Raw genomic sequence first — 20,130 nt, forward strand, 5'->3', positions numbered from 1 at the left:
ATTTAAAAACAAAGGTGATGTTAGCGCAAGTGTATGGTCCGCCTCCCCGGGGTGCTGAGAGAGGTGGAAGAGGATTTTATGGTCCCCCTTTTGGTCGCCCAGATGTAACTAAAGATCAATGTGCGTATTGCAAACAGTTGGGTCATTGGGCCAGGGATTGTCCGGTATTACATGCGCAGCGCCAGGGGCGTGGTCAGGGGCCGATGAGAGGTAGAGGAGGTTTTTCGGGCCCTAGAGGACATTTAACTGAGCGTGCTCGATTTGATTCTAATATGCGGCCACGTGAGGGGCCTAATGTGTTTGATCGACAAAACCAGTATCAAATGTCCGAATATGAACGCCCTGGGTATCACGATTCACAACATGCATAGGATTGCGTAGGATGGGGGGAGGAATCAGTTGAAGTGCCAGTAGATCAGAGGGGTCCTTATGTTACAGCACATGTTTTGGGTTCTACTGATCGGTTTCTGGTTGATACAGGAGCTACTCGTAGCGCTCTGTCCAAACAATTGGTTCCGAGGGCTCCCCTGTCTGGCTTAACGGTTACATCGATAGGGTTCGATGGCACTCCCTCACTTAGCCCATTATCACAACCCCTTGCATTTCATGTTAATAAGTTTTCTACACCCTGTCCGTTTTTGCTTTCCCCGAACACGCCTGATAACATTGTGGGTATGGATATGCTCAAACATTTCAGAGCCACAATCCGTTGCTCCCCTGAAGGAGTGCGTGTGATTTTAAACGATAACTATCCAATGACAGGAAGTATGTCTGTGGTTGCAGAGGATACCGCATTGGCTTCTCTACCCCGCACTCTGTGGGCCACCTCGGATACTGATGTGGGACAGATGGTTATCCCCCCGGTACACATTAGGGTAAAGGAGGGAGCTGTGTTACCACGCCTACCTCAATATCGTATTTCGCAGGAGGGGGAGGAGGCACTCACGCAGATAGTGCAGGATCTCATTAAGGTGGGGGTAGTGGAGGAAGTTCCATACAATGTCTACGATAGTCCTATCCTTCCGATTTTGAAAAAAGACACTGATACTAGGATTTATCGTTTTATTATTGATTTGAGGGAGGTGAATAAGATAGTGATACCTCAATACCCAGGGGTTTCTGACATCACGACATTGCTTACTTTGGTCCCGCCAACGGCAACCACGTTCTCTGTTATTGATTTGAAAAATGCTTTCTTTTCGATTCCTATTCATCCTGATAGCCGATACCTTTTCGGCTTCACTTTGAATAATCGTTCATATCGATTTTGTAGAGTTCCTCAAGGCTACACAGAAAGTCCTAGCATTTACAGTCAAGCATTGAAACGACAGTTGGATTCCTTTGTTTTACCTGAAGGGGTGGCCCTCATACAATATGTCGATGACATCTTGTTGGCGGCCGATACTCCTGTGCAATGTGAGAAGTGCACGTTATCTTTGCTTTCCTTTTTGGCATTGCACAATCACAAAGTATCGAAGAAAAAATTACAATTCTGTAGACCAAAGGTAACCTACCTAGGTCACCTTTTGTCTAAGGAGGGGCGTGCACTCACATTAGATCGCATTCAAGCAATTTTGGACACGCCAGTACCTTCCACACAGAAGGACGTGCGTGCATTTTTGGGCCTCGCTTCTTTTTGTAGGCAATGGAATGTTTTTCACACATAGTTAAACCGCTGTTGGCACTTTTGACGAAAGACACTCCAATTCCCCTTCCCTGGTCAGACGAGTGTGGAAATGCTTTTCAACAATTACGACAAGCCCTTTGTTCAGCACCAGTGTTAGGCACCCCTGATTATACGAAGCCCTTTACATTGTATGTGCATGAAAGAGATGGATGTGCATTATCAGTTTTAGTGCAGATGCACGGCGACAAGCAGCGCCCTTGTGCATATTTCTCGGCAGTACTTGACCCTGTTGCCCGAGCGTTGCCTGGTTGTTTTCGCTTGGTTGCGGCGACAGCTGTGTCAATACGTCAAAGTGAAGGAATTGTGTTATCTCATACGTTATTGGTGCTGGTTCCCCGTGCTGTTGATGCCCTGTTGAATCAGACAAAGACGCAGCACTTAACTAGTGCTCGTCTAACAGGATATGAGCTGACGTTGTTGGCTCCTCATATCACATTGAAGAGATGCGCAACACTAAACCCAGCCACATTGTTGCCATTTCCGGAGACTCAGCCTGAGGCGCAAGAAACACATGATTGCATCTTTGTAACTGAGGAACAGACAAAGGGTCGTATTGATCTCCAGGATACGCCCTTTACAGATGTAGATGGAGAACTGTGGGTGGATGGGTCGTGCCTGAAGCGACCAGATGGTACGACTTCAGCGGCGTATGCAATCACCACGTTACAAACAGTAGTGGAGACAGCACGCATACCGCAGAAATCAGCTCAAGCAGCGGAACTGATAGCATTAACACGAGCATGTGAGCTTAGTGAAGGATTGCGTGTGAATGTCTATACGGATAGCCGCTATGCCTTCGGGGTAGCGCACGACTTTGGCCTACTCTGGAAGGAGAGAGGGTTTTTAACGTCACATGGAGCACAGATAATGAACGGAGAGTTAGTTCACAACCTCTTGACTGCATTAACATATCCAAAGAAGATTGCCATAGTTAAATGTAATGCACATAAAAAGGTGATAGATAAAGTGGGAGAAGGGAATGCTCTGGCAGATCGAGTAGCACGAGACACTGCGATGCAGCCTGACTCCACTGCAATGTATGTTGTGAAGTTGCAGGCAGAAAGTGGCACGATGCTAGGAGAGAAGTGTTAGAGATACAGAGGACAGCTTCCGATAAAGAATGGGAGCAATGGTCTAATGACGGAGAACTGGACGATGAAGGTTGTTGGAGAAATAAACAGATGGATAAATGGAAGTTACCCATAGCTTTTGTACAACCTATGGTTCAGATGGCACATGGGCTAGCTCATGTTGGAGCTCCTGCAATTGTAAAATTGCTCACACAAGTTTGGGAGCATCCAGAGATTGCTAGCACGGCAAAGAAAGTGGTGCAGACTTGTATGATTTGCCTGAAGTACAATCCAGGAAAAGGGACACGAACTCCAGCAGGAGGATTTGCAACACCCACTGCACCTTTTGAAGTTTTGCAAATGGATTACATTCAGCTTGAACGCTGTAATAATCTGAAATATGTCCTAGTAGTGGTTTGCGCCTTCAGCAAATGGATTGAGGCATACCCTACAAAAGACAATACTGCAATTACTACAGCCAAGGTGTTATTGAAGGAGTTCTTCCCTCGATATGGTGTTTGTAGATTGTTGTGGAGTGATAACGGACCTCATTTTATAGCAGGCGTTATCAAGTATGTCCTGAAAGGATTGGGAATCACCCAGAAATTCCACGCAGTGTTTCACCCTCAGTCTGCGGGATTGGTTGAGAAGTACAACGGCACTCTGAAGCTTAAGATAGCGAAAATACAAGCTTCCACCTCTCTGACTTGGCCGGATGTTTTACCTCTGGCATTATTGTCAATCAGATCAGTGCCGCATTCTCGAACCGGTCTCACGCCATATGAGATCGTGTTTGGACGTCCGATGAACATTTGGGGCCCACCGAAACCAAAGTCAGTGTATGATGTACCTTGTGTAATGATGAGTGATTATTTGGCACAGTTAACCAATAAGTTGGTCTCTATTCATCAACAGGTTCGAGAAGTGCTCCCTGACTGGTCCACAGGTGAAGGCCATGATCTCCGGCCCGGAGATTTTGTTTTCGTGAAATCGTTTGAGAGAGCGAGCAGTCTAGAGCCGAGGTGGTGCGGTCCCGAGCAGGTCTTGCTTGCAACGAGAGCGGCTGTCCGGGTCTCCAACCACAAAAATTGGATCCACTCTATACATTGTCGTAGAGTGCCACCCGGATTGGTGGAGCCTGCTGTATTGACAGACCATCGAGAAATCCTGACTGCGAAGAAAGGCCGTGCTGTGGACCGGACGATACTGAGGAGCTCTTCCCGGACCAAGCGGCCCCTGGAGTAAGAAGATATCACCTCAGACCGAGGAAGTGAATTTCTGAGTATCAAAATACGTTGTCAGAACAGCCCCTGGGTTGGTGAAACGGAGAGCCAATGAGGCAAGGTGGGGGGATCAGCCCTGCATTAGCGTAGCGACACCCGTCTTGGCCCGATGGTGAAGAAATCAACCGCTGCCTAGGGGGAAGAGTTCTGACAACCTTTTTAGTTTCAGGAAGATATTGACATTTGTTTGAAAATGTAGAAGAAGAAAATTTCTTGCGCGATAGGTTTCATTGTTGCTATGGCAATTGCTGCTATAACCACGTGGTTTGTTGAGGATGTAATTCCTGCCCGTGAGTTGCTTGTTGTGTCTACTCCGGTGCCTGAGGAGCACTACTTTTACACTCTTCCATACCAAGAATTGAAGCATCGACAGTACTATCTGAATAATACTTTCATCCAGATGCTGCATCATACCCACGTTGCTACAAATGCTACAAACTGTTGGATCTGTGGTATGATGCCAGCCCATCAGAAGAAAGGGGGAACACAATTTATACCTCTCCCTTTCTCCCATAACTGTTCTTGTAGAGCATGGTACACTTTGCTTTTTGCCACACGAAAGCCTACAGTGGGACGATTACTCTTCAGACTTAACAAGGAGTGTCATCAGGATAAAGAAGGCTACCCACAAGCCAATGGAACAATATGGAATGGGAAGAATATCGACCAGACAATGAATCAATTCCCTACATCTTTACGAATACTAGAGACACTAATGGAAACAAGAAATTTGTAATTTCAGTGGCACAAGCCCAAGCGGACATGTGTATCCAAAGCGTTGGTCATATTCCTGTTGGTGTCAGTGATTGCATTGTTGTACTGAATATAGACGGATTAAATAATAGTACATTTCTGGCCTCCCACAATACCTATTTTGTGTGTGGTAATAAAGGTTACTATCGTTTGCCTACCGGATGGTCCGGGGTATGTTATGTGGCCTTTTTATTACCCCCTGTATTCTTAGCACCTGCGTCTTATCATAAAGATTTGAAGTTATTAAACAACGTAACCGTAAATAGGTATAAACGCACTCTATCTGTTGATGGCGTTGACCAGACGGATACCAGTTTGCAACAGTATATTGATTTTAATCTAGGACTGTTTTTCTTTGTTGGAGCTGCCCTGAATAGTAGGAAGGTTCGACGATTAACTAGGATTGTAGAGGCTGTGACCAATCAAACTACTGCTGCTCTCGGGAACATTACGGAAGAATTGCAGATCACTAGAATTGTTACATTACAGAATCGTATGGTATTAGATGTTATGTTAGCAGATAGAGGTGGAGCATGTAGAATTATAGGAAGTAGTTGTTGTGTGTTCATCCCTGATCACACACCATCAGTTTATCAAGCTATAAATAAATTGCATAAAATTGCTGCTGACATTCATACAGAAAATGGCACTTGGACCTTTTCTGGATGGTTTTGGACCTTAATTACCACATGGGGATGGAAAGTTCTTACTGGTCTATGTATTATTGTAGCAATTTTGTTCACATGTTGTATGTGTATTCAATGTGGTCCTATGATATGTTCTCTATGTGTTTCATTCTGTATCCCCAATAAGAAAGCTGTTGCCAATGCCACCTATCAAAAGAGCATAAACAAAGAAATAACTGAGATGATGAGAATCGATATAAATGATGATTATCTTGATTATCCTAGCAAGCCAAATGTCTTCAGCAAATGCTGAAAGGGTCGTCTGTTGTAAATAAAACAGCGATATGATTAAGCATTCACTGAAGACATGTGCTGTACATGTCTGAACTACGTTTTCTGCTTTATATTGACTAATGTTCAGACTCCATTTTTGCTTAGCCATCCGCCATCTTGTATGGCCATGAAACCACGTGCTCTGCAGTCTGCACGAGAAGAGTCTTACCTATTCATTAGCCACTCCCGAGATCTGCCTAGCAACAGTCTATAAATAACTCCTTTGTGCGTTCAGTGCATGTTCAGAACTGACCACATCTGTCACTAATTAGGCTTTACTCGAATGTGTTTTCGCGGGTCTCAGGAAACGTTAACTCCATCCATGTATTGATTATGCACTGAACATATAAGACCATAAATCTTGCTTCATGTTGTATCCGCCTACTTATGAGCCCCCCTATTGTGTATAAAAGGGGACCATGTGCACAAGTTCTTTGTGCTACTCTGTGCAATACTGTAGAGTGTTGCGCAGGTTGTAGAACCACCTTTGAAGGTTAATAAACTTTGTCTTTGTATTTGCAGTTTCCGTGCCAATTTCCTTCTAGTACTTCGTACACAGAAGGGCGAACCCTTTGTACTTGCGGGCCTAGCTGGGGCCTGTACTCATCAACTCATGATGCATTTCCTGATATGTACTGTGACATATTTTGTTTGGACTCATGTGCCAGATGTATACAGGTGACTGATTATTTTCTGTATCTTCACCTTGCCCACAGCATCATCGGAGGACACCGAGGGAGACACCTGCACGGACGTGGAGGAGGGATCCAGCACCGCTGCCACCACTGCTGGCGAGTCTGCGGGAGCAAGTGGCACAGAGGGCGAGGGGAGTCAGGCGGAGGACCTTTCTAGTGGCAACACTCACTACGACGCTGACGGGTCCGAGGCTGAACTCCTCGAGGGGGCGGAGGCTGCTACAACACCTGGCAGCAGCACTACATCTGTCACCGCCCCCTCCATTCCCATCACCGCCCTCCCAGTTGCTCTGGTCCCTTCTGTCCGTGCAAGGCACCACCATGTCTCCTTCGTGCCAGGCACCGCACCCCCTGCCCCTGTCCCCCCTGCTGCCCTCACTGCAGAGTCTGTGGACATTCTGTGGCCGTTGCAGTTTGGCCAGACATCGATGCTGAATGTCCTCCATGGCCACACCAGACTAATGACACAGATGGTGTCATACATGGAGGGCATGTCATCAGCGATGTCTGACCAACGGATGTTGCTGAGGTCCATGGACTCTCTACTGAGGGCAGCAGTGAGTCTCCTGCAGCGCTTCGTCTCCCCCCCTGCCCCATCCACACTTCCCACTCCTATGCCTGTCCCAAGCACACCCAGACATTCCCGAGCACGCAACCCACCAGACACAGGCAGCACACCAACACGTAAGGGCAAGCGCACATCTCCTCGCACGCACACTCAGGGGGAGGAAGGCACACCCACTGGGTCTGGGGCACACAGGCATACACGCAGCCACAGTCCAAGTCCGCATGCTGCACTACCCAGTCCCTCCAATGGCACTCCCCTCGGCTCCCCTACCACACAATCTGACAAGGAGGCCTACTTGGCTCTGCTGGGCCTCAGCCCCTCTGGCTCACCAGCCCGCAAGCGGGCGAGGGACTCCACGGGTAGGGGAGTTGAGTCCCCCCCGTCCACCCCCTCCCCCAGTAGCGCTGCACCCCATCCCTCCGACCTCCCCCTCCTTTGAGCCTGTGGCTTCTTCGGGTGCAGGGGATACGCTGGACGACCTGGCAGCAGTGTGCAGCACTGAGCTCACCTCCACCTTTGGCGCTGCCCCACCCCCTGTGGTGGAGGCGTCCGTCCCTGCACCCACCGCACCTACCCTTACACCTCCTGTCCCTGCGGTGCCTGGTCCTTCCCCACATGATGCCCCCCCCCAGTCGACGAACCTGAGGGTTCTAATGTGCAGGCAAGCCAGGGGAGACGCGTGGCCATGTGTCCCCCCCAAAGGACTTCTGATTTGGACTGGCCATGTGCCTTTGTAAATAGTGTCCTTTTATAATTTTGCTTTTCATGCTGAATAAAGCATTTTCTTTTCACTTTGAACACTATTGCATTTCAGGTATTGATGTGGGTGCTGATGCTCCAGGAGTTGGGGTTGTGGTAATGTGTTATATTTCAGAGAAATGTTGTAGTCTGATGCTCATTGGGTGGACCATGGTATCTGCGCGCCATCACAAGGTTTCTGCAAAGAATCTTTGGTCGTGTGTGCTATTTGTGTTTGGAGACATTGTCCCAAGGAGTGTTCCTTCCTCTGTGGCACCTAACATCTTCCCTGCAGGGAGTTGCACAATTGTTGTGCTGACCTGTGTCTACATTTCCTGTGTTGGTGACGGATCCCTTCAACTATGGCCATGCCTGCTCAGCAATGTCTCCGGCTGCATCGTCTGTGCCATCCTTGCTAGTCACTGTACTTGTGTATTGAGTATGTTGTAATGCCTTAATGGCGAAATTCTCCATTTTCCGCACTATGCATGTGTGTTATCCCAGCCTAGCACACAATTGGTACTTGTTCTGCAGGGTATTTGGGCACTTGACTGACAATTGTGGGCATTGTATCTGTGGGAACTCCACCCTATTCCTTCTATGAGAGACAACATCTTGGTGGCTGTCCCAGCACCTGTACATTCCTATCTGTCCTGGGATGTGCGTGACGGTGTGTGTTCCCTTTGGCTCTCTTAGTTTAGTAGGCATTGACATGACTATACAGTCTTGTGGCATGATCTCTGTGTGTGTATTGTGCTGCATCCGCCATGGGTGGGTATGCATGTGTCATTTGTCCTCACACCCACATGTGGTGTGTCATGCAGTGGGGAAAAGACATCCATCCTCATGGGAGTGGGACACTGCTGTCAGTAATGTGTTGTTATGGCACCATCAACATAGTCGAACATTAGGGATGCGTACATACACCCATGGAGTTGTGGTCATCTGATAATGATGTACACACCCCCATGTCTCTGTCCACTGCTGGTATTCCTCTGCACCCACCCCTCACATGTCTCTGTCCACTGCTGGTATTCCTCTGCACCCACCCCTCACATGTCTCTGTCCACTGCTGGGAGTGATAGGCACCCACCCCCATGTCTCTGTCCTCTGCTGGTTGTCCTCTGCACCCACCCCTCACATGTCTCTGTCCACTGCTGGGAGTGATAGGCACCCACCCCTCACATGTCTCTGTCCACTGCTGGTATTCCCCTATACCCACCCCTCATATGTCTCTGTCCACTGCTGGGACTCCTAGGGAGACTGCACCCTTGGTGCTGTACACTGCTGTCCTGGCCATGAACACACCCCAATATACTGGTTATATGCTGCACCAGGCCATAAGCCAACATTCGTGGCGTGTGTACGCCTTGTATCACAAATGTACTGGTGCCCTAGGGGTACGGGTGATGCGGTCCGTACCCCCGCATTCATAGGTTGGGTACGGTCCGTACCACACGTACCCCTACATCACCACTACAATGGTGGTACGGGCCGTACCCACGCCCTCAGAGCGTGGGAACAGCCCGTACCAGCATTGTAGTGGTGATGTAGGTGTACGCGCCGTACCCATGCCCTCAGAGCGTGTGTACAGCCCGTACCACGCATACCCCTACATCACCACTACAATGGTGGTACGGGCCGTACCCACGCTCTGAGGGCGTGGGTACGGCGCGTACACCTACATCACCACTACAATGGTGGTACAGGCCGTACCCACGCTTTGAGGGTGTGGGTACGGCCCGTACCACCATTGTAATGGTGATGTAGGTGTACGTGCCGTACCCACGCCCTCAGATCATGTGTACGGCCCGTACCATGCGTACCCCTACATCACCACTACAATGGTGGTACGGGCCGTACACACGCTCTGAGGGCGTGGGTACGGCCCATACCACCATTGAAGTGGTGATGTAGGGGTATGCGTGGTACGGGCCGTACACACGCTTTGAGGGCGTGGGTACGGCCCGTACCAGCATTGTAGTGGTGATGTAGGGGTACGCGTGGTACGGGCCGTACACACGCTCTGAGGGTATGGGTACAGCACGTACACCTACATCACCACTACAATGGTGGTACAGCCCGTACCCACACTCTGAGGGCGTGGGTACGGCCCGTACCACCATTGTAGTGGTGACGGGTACGCGTACGCGGGGATTGGTGGACACGCCCCCCGAAGTGACCAGACCCTAGAGGTAATGTATGTACAGTATATGGTATTTTTAAAATTAGGTAGAGGTTATGTTTCCTGCCTCTCGCCCCCCCTTTGCCCCTGGGTGTTGTGCTGACCTTCTGCAGCGTGCGCGGCGGTTTCGGTGCACCAGGTCGTAGGCTAGGAGGGCTGGGATGACACGTAGGATGGGGTCCAAGGCTGTCCGTCACGTACCACTGCTCCTTCTTCGCGTCGTCCTCAATTTCCCGGGAGTTTTTGGCTGCCGTAAAAAATGAGCCGTGCGGAGTGACGTAGGCACGAATCGTACTTGCTGGTCCGTAAAACGCTGACTGACTCCGTCCGGACGTCACGTACGCGATGTCTCGGATCGGAATTGTGGGTATGTTTTTGCCGCACGTAGTTTTGTACGATTCGTACGGAAATGGTATTTCTGTACGCATCGTACTTGCTGGTTTGTGAGGAGGATTTCCCGGGTACGAGTCGTACGGAGAATACGCTCCGTACGACCATTCGTTCCCGGATTTTACCCGATTGGAATCGGCACCTATATGTACATTATTGCCCATCATTGTCGGCGGAGAAAAGAATCTTCCCTATTCTGTCCATAGAAGGGCAATCCTGCAATATTGCTTTCTGCCCACCCCCCCCAGGCACAGTCTTGTTTCCTCAATCCCAACTTTATTTACCCTTTCAGTCCTTCACCCTCACACTCCACTCAGAAAATCAACTATTTTCTCCATCCCCATAGACCAGGTCATTTGAAGCTTTCCAGGTCACAGATAGCTGGTGGCGAGCTAATATTATTGCCGCATCTATGAATCTCGATCTAACCGCCTTTGATTTGGCCATAGGGAAAAGTCCTAGAAGACAGGTGGCCTGGGATTTAGTAATGTTCCTTTGTGGATATGTGAACAAACTGCACAATTGTTTCCCAATATTTTGTTAGCGTCATGCACCCTCAGAGCATATGGTAAAATCTGTTCCCTCTGTTACATCTTGGGAGGCTGCATGCCGCCTGGGGACACGAGAAGGATCCTTTTATTAGTGAGATGCACCTTATGCAGGTAGTAATACTGACGTAATTTAAATCTGGAGTTTCTGGGAACTCGGGGAGGGAGGTAGATTTCAAAATGTTTCCCCAACCCCCATCAGTAGGTGGTGTCCCCATATCCATGGCCTATAGTTCCCACAGATCAATTGGCTCACCCTTGGATTGCGCAAGTAGCACCTGACCTAAAAAAAAATTATTTGCTCTCTGCTTCCTATTGGTTGTGCACAGGTCCTTCAAACAACCATGCTCTGGGGGCTCTACTATGCCTTCCAGCCAACAATTCTGCATTGTAGCCACTAGTGCCCCATATAAAAGAAAAGGCTGCAGTGAGATCTCGTATTCGCTTACCAGGTCCTGAAACTCAACTATTCATCCGTTCTCTAACAACTGAACCACAGTGTCCAATCCCTTCCCCTACCAAGTATATAGTCCACTACAGCTACTCCTGCGTTGCAAAAATAATAAAGATGCCAACAGCAGCTCTCACTCATACAGTATTTGTGTGTTTATCCTCTGGAGGGCCCTAACCCGCATTTACCGCAACTTTCTGACCGGAAGCCCCCCGGTGAAACTGCCCCCTCGAGATGGAATAAGAAATAGACTCAGAAGAGTGCCCTGAGAGGCTACATCCAGCTCTCCATTATCCAAAGCACCACAACAAATATCTCTCCATCTTGCCGCCCACAGCACTTGCGCTACAAGACAGTAAAAGTCTAGATCAGGGACTGCCATCCCCTCCTTCATCTGTCAGAAGTCTAAGTTTGGTCAATGCAGGGCTGCTTTAATATTTCCATCCAACAGTTCGATATATCGCAGTCCCAGGTCTTTGAAAGCGCTTAGATTCTACCAAAGTTTCTCACTGATTTGCGGCAGCTTATTCCTCTCCAACAGGGCAATGCGATGAATAAGCATTAAACCTTCACCAATTCACCCTTAAGGCAGACAATTTGCTGGAGTGCTATATGGCCTCAAAAGTGTTTGCTACATCTGATTGCTTTCCACATACTATTAAAACATTCAGGGGCATATTTACAAGGAAGAGGCGGAAGGCGGCGTTAGCCTCCTTGGCTTAACGCCACGCTCCGCCACTTCTGAAACTCAGGGCTGCACCGTATTTACAAGAATACGGTGAAGCCTTGCATTTCCCCTTGCGCTGGCGCTAATTTAGCTGCCTCACTCCAATGCAGGCACCCTTGTATAATAGTGCAAGGGTGCCTGCGTTGAGGGGAATAATTGTTTATGTGCAGGAAGGTATTCCTTCCTGCACATGAACAATCTGAAATGGCGTTCTTGAAACTTCTATATGAGCTGCTTAATGCAGCACAAACAGAAGTTGCAAAACTTAATTTTTTTTTAATTATTGTTTATGTGCACATAAACAATTAATGGCGTTTTGCTGTTTCTATGTGTGCTGTACAAGGCAGCACACATGGAAATAGCAAAAACTAGCAGAAATGAAAGATTTCTCCTTGTTGCTCCACGGTAAGACCAGGTTTACCATGGTCTTAATTTTGGCGATGCCCCATATTTACGCCACCCTTGTAAAATTGGAGCAGCGTCAAAATCAAAGGGTGTGGCGGTGGAACACCCCCCACAACACCCATTCCCTGCCCCTATCACGCTAAGTATAGCGTGAAAGGGTGCCTTATTCACAATGCGACGTTAAGCCATAATAAGAATAAGGCGAAACTCCTATCGCCACCACAACATCGAGAAAAGTGAAGTAGTGGTGGCGATAGGGGCTTGTAAATATGCCCCTTAGTCCACGTATAGCGAGATATACAATGGTGATCCATTAACCAAACATTATTGGTAACAATTTCCCTATCAGATCATCAGGGCTACTCGCTCCACAGCTATAGCAAGCAGTACTGATGAGAGTGGGTAACCCTGCCTCATGCCCCTACTAATGACACATTTATCTGAAATGATCCTCCCAGTCTTTATACGGACTGTGTGCCCATTTTAGGAAGCCGCTTCCCAACCACATGGTCGCCTTAACTGTGAAGAGAAATTCCCTTTGCTGAGAATTAAAGGCTTTTTTAATATCTATGGAGAGTGCTAATGCCTTAGGAAAGTCTCTCCAGGAAGAATTTAATATCTGCCCTGGCTGCCTTATATTTGCTACCGTACTTAATGTGGGGACAAACCGCAAGTGATCAGGGTGGATCAGCTCCCTTAATTATAAGGAGCAGCCCGCACAGCAAATAGCTGTGTAGATTAGGCCCTGAAAGTTGCATGTATTTCTCCCTGTACCTAGCAGCCCTTCACCAATTCATATCTTTAGCATTGAGGAGTCTTTCTTTATGCTCCTTGGTGATGTAGCTTCAATAATCTTATCCTTTTAACAGGTTTATCATTCTGAATAACTTTCCCCTCTCTTCACGCAAGTTGTGTCTGGCATCCTGGTCACTCACAACCATTTTCTCTAGCTTATATAAGATGTTCTCTTGTTTAGGAGTCTTGGGCCAGATGTGCAAAGGCTTTTTGCATTTACAATAGGTTCAATTAGTAGATTGCACAATGTGGCTGCCCGTAGCTCACGCAGTGGGACACCTAAAAAGGCGGCCACCTTAGTGCCACGATGCACACCATCACCCCCTATAGTCTTGGGACCCTGGGGAGGAGTCCCACAGCCCGATGTGCGGGCTGCATCATTTCCGGCGCACATAGGGTTGGGGGAAGGTATTTATGCTGCCGGACACGCTGTCTCCTGCATGTCGTTGAAGGTCACGCTCTTCGGTTGCCGGTAAGCGAGGTGAAGGGCGTGACCCCTCCCCCCTGGTCTCACCACTAAGGGCCATTGCCCTTAGGTGACCTATCGGCACCCTAATTCTCCCAATTTTTCCGGCCACCCCCGGCTGAATGGCGAGGTATGGTGGTGTCGGAGCCCGCAGGGTGGCAAGGGGCACGTGACAGAGGGGGGGAGGGGGCAAGACTCCTGACATGTGCATTCCGCAGTCTGAGCTCTCAGGCGGGGTGCGCAGGTTGGAAAACATGTGGCGCTCTGACGCATCAGCCAGGTTAATGCACAGCGGCAGGAAGGCCGGACTTTCCCCCTACGCTGTGGGAGACCCCCGGGCCTTCTCGGCACCTGGCCCGGTTCTAACGGGTGGGCCAGGCCCACCCAAACATGAGCCTGGCTCACCCAAACAGGAGCTTTGGCCCTCACAGTGAGGGCTTGAAGGCAGGTGCGCAACGGCATTGGGCTCAAAGGGCTGTCTGTAAATGCGTGTGCGCCCGGGCTGAGACAGCTTCCCGGGCGCATACACACACAGACAGTTTTTGAGATTATCGCAGCCGCACCCGAGTACTTCACAGATCCTTAAAAGACCATTTACATGTTAACGAGGCTTTGTTTATTTTTTCACCCCTTCATCTCCACATGGCAAAAGGCGACAAATCCTTTCTTTGACAAGGGTAACCGTTGCCTACTGTTCTGCTGCGTGGATATTTATTTTTCTATGCAGCGCAGGAGACAAGAAGTTTGTTTATTCCTGTTCACCTTTCCAGACCCCTGCAGCTGCTTATCACATCAGGCTGTGACACAAAGTTTGACTCATGAAGTAGTAAGTAAGAGAATGTGTTACTATGTGTTTTTCTTTTATAAATCTTCACAGGCCCAGCAGGACACATACTTTGTGTGCGCTTCATTTAAACAGTTTTATCATTATCATGGCTGATGCAGGACAACAATAAGACAATAAAAGATGCCCAGATAACGCTGGTGATTAATGATCCTGCTGGAGGGCAAATATTTGTCTGTTAGTAGTTTTTAAATGTAGATGAACTGTATTTTATGTGGAAGCTCAGTGGGTTACTGCCTTTGTCACAGAGATTCTTATGTTACTTGCAGTTCAGAAGTTACAATCCTAACATAGGACAGTGACCAATGAACTGCCATCAAAGAGCTGCATACAAACATGAATGGTATAGTTAGAACTTCGCTTTCTTTTTTTGTGAAATAGTTAGAACTTCCTCAGGCTTTCATTATTCTAATGTTGCTAAAATGAGTATGTTTGGGCAGATATACATTTTTATCAGTAAAGCCATCCCCCAACCACTGGAGAACTCTTTAAATCATGAGTTTGTGCTTCTCCAGACCAAACCCCCGTAAAATATATTGCCCACCGGTATGGATGACATGTGATTCATACACCTTGTAATCCTCATTGCTTATTTGCCATTCCCTATAGACTGATTTACATACTTGAATGATTCGTTGTCTCTGTATAATGTGTGCGTGGTGTAAAGTACTGACACACACTCACTGATATGAGTAGCGCTATACAACAAATGAAATGCATATGAGAGAGGGGCTACATAAAGATGAGGGGCACTATTGGAGGGTGGCAGTGAGGGAATCAGAGGAGGAGGTAGTGGGAGTGGCTATGGAGCGATGAGGGGCACTGTTGGAGGGTGGCAGTGAGGGAATCCAAGAAGGAGGTCATGGGGTGGAGGGGGGAGCTAGGGAGAGATGCGGGGCACTGCTGGAGGGTGGCAGTGAGGGAGTCTGAGGAGGAGGTCATGAGGGGGATGGGCTACAGAGAGATGAGGGGCACTGCTGGAGGGTGGCAGTTAGGGAATCCGAGGAGGAGGTAGTGGGAGTGGTTATGGAGCGATGAGGGGCACTGTTGGAGGGTGGCAGTGAGGGAATCCGAGGAAGAGGTCATGGGGTGGAGGGGGGAGCTAGGGAGAGATGAGGGGCACTGCTGGAGGTGGTAGTGAGGGAGTCTGAGGAGGAGGTCATGAGGGGGAGGGGCTATGGAGAGATGAGGGGCACTTGTGGTGTGAGGCAGTGAGGGAATCCGAGGAGGAGGTCAATAGGGGGGGCCATGGAGGGATGAGGGGCACTGTTGGAAGGTGGTAGTAAAGGTATTTACGAAGAAAGAGGTTATTGGTGTGGCGCCAAAAAAGACTTTCCATCATCGCTAAAGCCGGCCATGTCATGGCCTTTCTGTTTTTGTTTAATTAATTAGCAGTCGGGTCATAAGGGCTACTGTGGAACTTACTTTAAAGTGCGTGCTAATTATATTTACTGCTATATTCAATGTTTTAAGTTTGAAGGTGATTTTACTAATGGTTTTACTGGGAAAAATGAAAGTGGAGCCTGATGGTGCCTGATATAGGGCTGGGGCCCAAGGTCAGCTGTGAGATAAGGTGCACTGGAGAGGAGTAGTGGATAATCAAGCCTGTAAGGGAGTGCGTTGCAGAGTCCGGGGTCAGGTGGAGGTAGTAATGAAGAGGGATTCTCCCTGAAGGCTCGCACAGAGGGAGCCCGAGAAGTGTCACTTGCCTGATACTCCCACCTCAGAAACCTCCTCTTCCCATCAAAGGAACATTACATGGAAAAAACACTTTTTGAGAGTGATAATATTTAGAAAGAGATTTGGAAAAGAGTGCGTTTTACAGGGCCTTGTAAGACTAAGAAGAGATAAAGGAGGGCCCTGAAGCAGGCCTGCCTAGACATATATGCGACAAATTTAGCCCGCAGTGGCCCACCCAAATGCACCCTTGGTCCACCCAAATAAAGGTTCCTGGAGCCGGGCTTGCTGGGCACTGCGGCTCGGACGGGATTGTCTGTCTTACTGTGGTAGCATGTGAGCCCTTAGATGCCTCAGAGAACGGTTTCTAAATTGCGCTCACCTGTCTCACAGTTCATCCACATTGTTGGCATTGCTGGGCAGGAGCTCTGATTGAGTCGGGAGAGTTGGCGTTGAATCGGCTGGTTAGATCTCCCCCCACCTCTTTGTGTCCCCTGTCTCTTGCACACAGGACTATTTGCCCCCCCCTCCGATTTGCAGTTGTTGAATGCACATGGGCCGCGCGGAAGCAGCACCGTGGCTCGGGTCGGGCCAACGAGACGGGGGCTGGACACCCACCAAGATATGCGTGAAAAGTCCGCAGGGCGGCATTATGTTAGGGGGCTGGCAGAGGGATTCGGCTGGCCATAATCTTGTGCTGCATGGCTAGGGGGCTGTACACCAGCTACACCTGGTGTGTCCCATGCGCACAACATCAACCCAGGAGGTATTCCCAGGGGTCACGCTAGCCCTGGGGGTGGCTTTATTGTTGGCTCACCGGGTTGCAGTTGTGGGGTCCGCGTGCTCGCCTCCCCCACACCCTGTCTTCTAGGCCTAATACTGGCACTCTCAGGCTCTCTGGCAGTGTTTCGGGAGTAGCGCAGCTGGTCAATCGCTAGAAATGTCTAGGGCGCGGGTTTAATTCCCATAAAGGGACACACAGGTGCCTAAGGTACTGCGCTTAGGGTGTTGGCTTGTTTAGGGGCCCGGTCGGGGTGGAGCTGTGGAGCTGCGGAGCACGTCCTTTCCCGATCGGGCCGGGGGTGAGCTAATTGTCGGCCTACTAGCACGCTGCACCAACCCGTGGGGTGACGCTGCCCAAGGTGCGCGGCGCAGGCTTAGAAGTGAAAGGGGTGGGGCTGCCCTGCATAACGGGACTTTGATGGTTGTGGGAGTAGTTGCGGCTGTAATGTTGGGCACTAGGCCCGCATGCTGTGTGGAAATGACTGACACAGACGCTTAGTTGGGGTAGTGGGCAATGGCCACGAGCACATGCGCTCGGCCCTTTTATTGACAGCGTCACCTGACACAGTGACGTCGGTGGTGGGTGGGTGTACAGTGTAGTACACAGGGTTGGAACACTAGAACGTGTCCATGCACGGACACTACATCCCTCCCAATTTTTAATGACAAAACCCAAAGTCAAAATTCAACCTGTGGGAGAAAGAAAGATATACACAGATATACAGTGACCAAACTTCCGCAGAGTCTCTTACGCCTCAGCTGCTTGGAGTCACAGACGATGTTCTTCCTGTCGTGGAGACCAACAGTTCACTGTGGCAGCAGCCATGGGTGCTCGATGGATCCTGCCACAGACGACGTCCTTCCTGCTGCGGAGACCAACAGTTCACTGTGGCACCAGCCATGGGTGCTCGATGGATCCTGTCTGTTGACGGCTCTGCCTTGAAATTGTCCTCACAGTCTTTTCTTCGCTTTACTTCCATGGCGACAAACGCAGTCGGAGTTCTTGTGGTTCACCGCTAGATGTTGCCGTTCATCTTTCAGTCCTGTCCTCTTCTTCATCGGTGGTGTGTGTTCTGTTTGGCAAAAGACGGATTGTTTGCAAGACACCCCTCTCACCAGGATGCCCCTCTCACAGGTGTTCCCCTGCCACGGGATATCCCTGAGGCCCTCTTCATCAGATCTGTCCTGGGTTGAGTGTCCTGTATCGTGTTACTCCCATGCCGATAAGTGCGGGTGCGGAGGAAACGACAAGTCTCACCTCAGATTCCGCAGTCAGACCTGGAGGGTAGCTGTTGGCTCCTGTCTTCGCGCGCGATGTCTTCATCCTCCTGGGACCTTTGCTGGAGGGCGGCTGATGACTATCTCTCGTCGCGGGGATGCTCTCTCACTGGCATCCCTGAGGCCTTTGCCCCTGAGTCACCACGGCTGGCGTTGTCCAGTGTCCGTGTGACCTCAAAGGTGGATGTTCCGAACGGTCCGGCCTGCTCACCTCTGCAGATCCCAGGTGTGCTGAAAGCATCATCAAGCAGATGGTCTTCTCTCCGTGCCACGGGTGTTCTCAGGACTTACGCACAGTGCTCTGACACTTGTCGCCTTCCTTATCTTCGAGGTGTGAGTAGTCTTGCCACACTCCTCTCTCTTTCCTCGGTTCCAATCTCCGTGAGTGTGTCGAGTCACTCTGACTTCTCCTCCCACTCTTAACAGTGGCCAATGTGCCCGGATCTATTTCCTTCTTCTCCTCTTCTTGCAGTAGTAACCGTGCCACTCAGATCTATTCTTTCTTCTTTTCTTGTAGTGGCAAACGTGCCACTCCGATATCTTCTTTCTTCTTTTCTTGTAGTGGCGAACGTGCCACTCAGATCTCATTCTTCTTCTTTTCTTGTAGTGGCGGACGTGCCACTCTGATATCTTCATCCCTTCGCTTCACGACCTACTGTGGACCGTTTCTGTTCTCCTTTTGGTCTGGCCAGGCTTCTCCATGCAGCGCGCGCACTCTGCACGTGTTCCCCCTGGTCTTGTCCTCGTCCGAGGACACTCTCTCCATCTTCCTCAGCATTCCGAGTTAGGGTCGTGACCTTCTCTTCGTCTTCTCCTTTTCACCAGCTACTTTGGTTGTTGAAGTTCGTGGGGCCATACTCTTGGTCCTCTTCGTTCTTGAACTTCTCGGACCACTTGACGGTCCATTCTGCCGATCTCTGGCAGGATACCTTCGGTCTTTTCGTCAGACCTCTTGTTCCGTAGTTTCACTGACCCGTGCATCGGTCACCTCCTTTTGCAACCCCTGGCGGGTTGGCTTTGTGGTGCGACCATTTGGCTGGTCGGCTTGGCCTTTGTTGTGCGACCATTTGGCTGGTCGGCTTCACGAGGTGCGTCACGTCGTGTGACTCCCTGTGTTCACGAGGTGCGTCACATCGTGTGACTACCTGTGTTTGCTGCCTTGTCGGGCGCTGGTGCGTGCTTCTCTTCGTACCGTCGCGGTACATCTTCAGTGTAGCGTTGCTCCTTGCGCCGTGTGATCTCTGGTTGTCGTGCACCCACTCTTTTCCTTCTGTCACTGTGGCAGCGCTTCAGACTGCGCCCTTTGGTTCCTTCCTTGGATGCACCTGCTGCGCACTTCCTTCTGATCCTCTTTTGAGACTTGCTGCCTGGTCGAGTCTCTTCAAACCTTGCCACCCAAGGCTGGTGCACTCTGGTGTCTTCACTCTCGCAGCGACTACCCCTGGCCAGTAGGCGTCCCCGCACTTCACGCAACTTTGGCGACAGGTTCTTTCCTGGAGGATTCCTCGTATGCGCACTTGTCGTTGTTTGCCACCCCGGTGTGGACTGTCAGACCTAACCCCACTCTGCTTTTCTGTGTTGCAGCTTTCCCCTTGCTGCTGTGCATTCCACGTGGCGCCTTTTCCACCTATTGCTGTATTCCACTTGCGCAGCATGAACCTGCCTCTTAATGCCGATCAATAGTATGCCTCAGTGCTCTTCCTTGTGTCCCTGGTGCTGTTGCACTCACTGCCCCCAATGCTTTCGCACCTTGACTGTTCCAGGGAGGCAGTACCTTGAATGGCCACTAGATGGCGCTGCAGTTTTTTCCTTTTGACTGGGGTCCTGT

The 20,130-nt window shown here is 49.8% G+C and overlaps 1 protein-coding gene across 1 annotated transcript in view; it reads left to right on the top strand.

Annotated features, from left to right (window-relative positions):
* Positions 1 to 20,130, top strand: part of LOC146830261 (E3 ubiquitin-protein ligase TRIM39-like) — a 352,412-nt gene that overhangs the window by 213,208 nt on the left and 119,074 nt on the right. The window lies entirely within an intron of this gene.

Source organism: Triturus cristatus, chromosome 5_1 (genome assembly GCF_964204655.1).
Source record: "Triturus cristatus chromosome 5_1, aTriCri1.1, whole genome shotgun sequence".
Taxonomy (NCBI): Eukaryota; Metazoa; Chordata; class Amphibia; order Caudata; family Salamandridae; genus Triturus; species Triturus cristatus.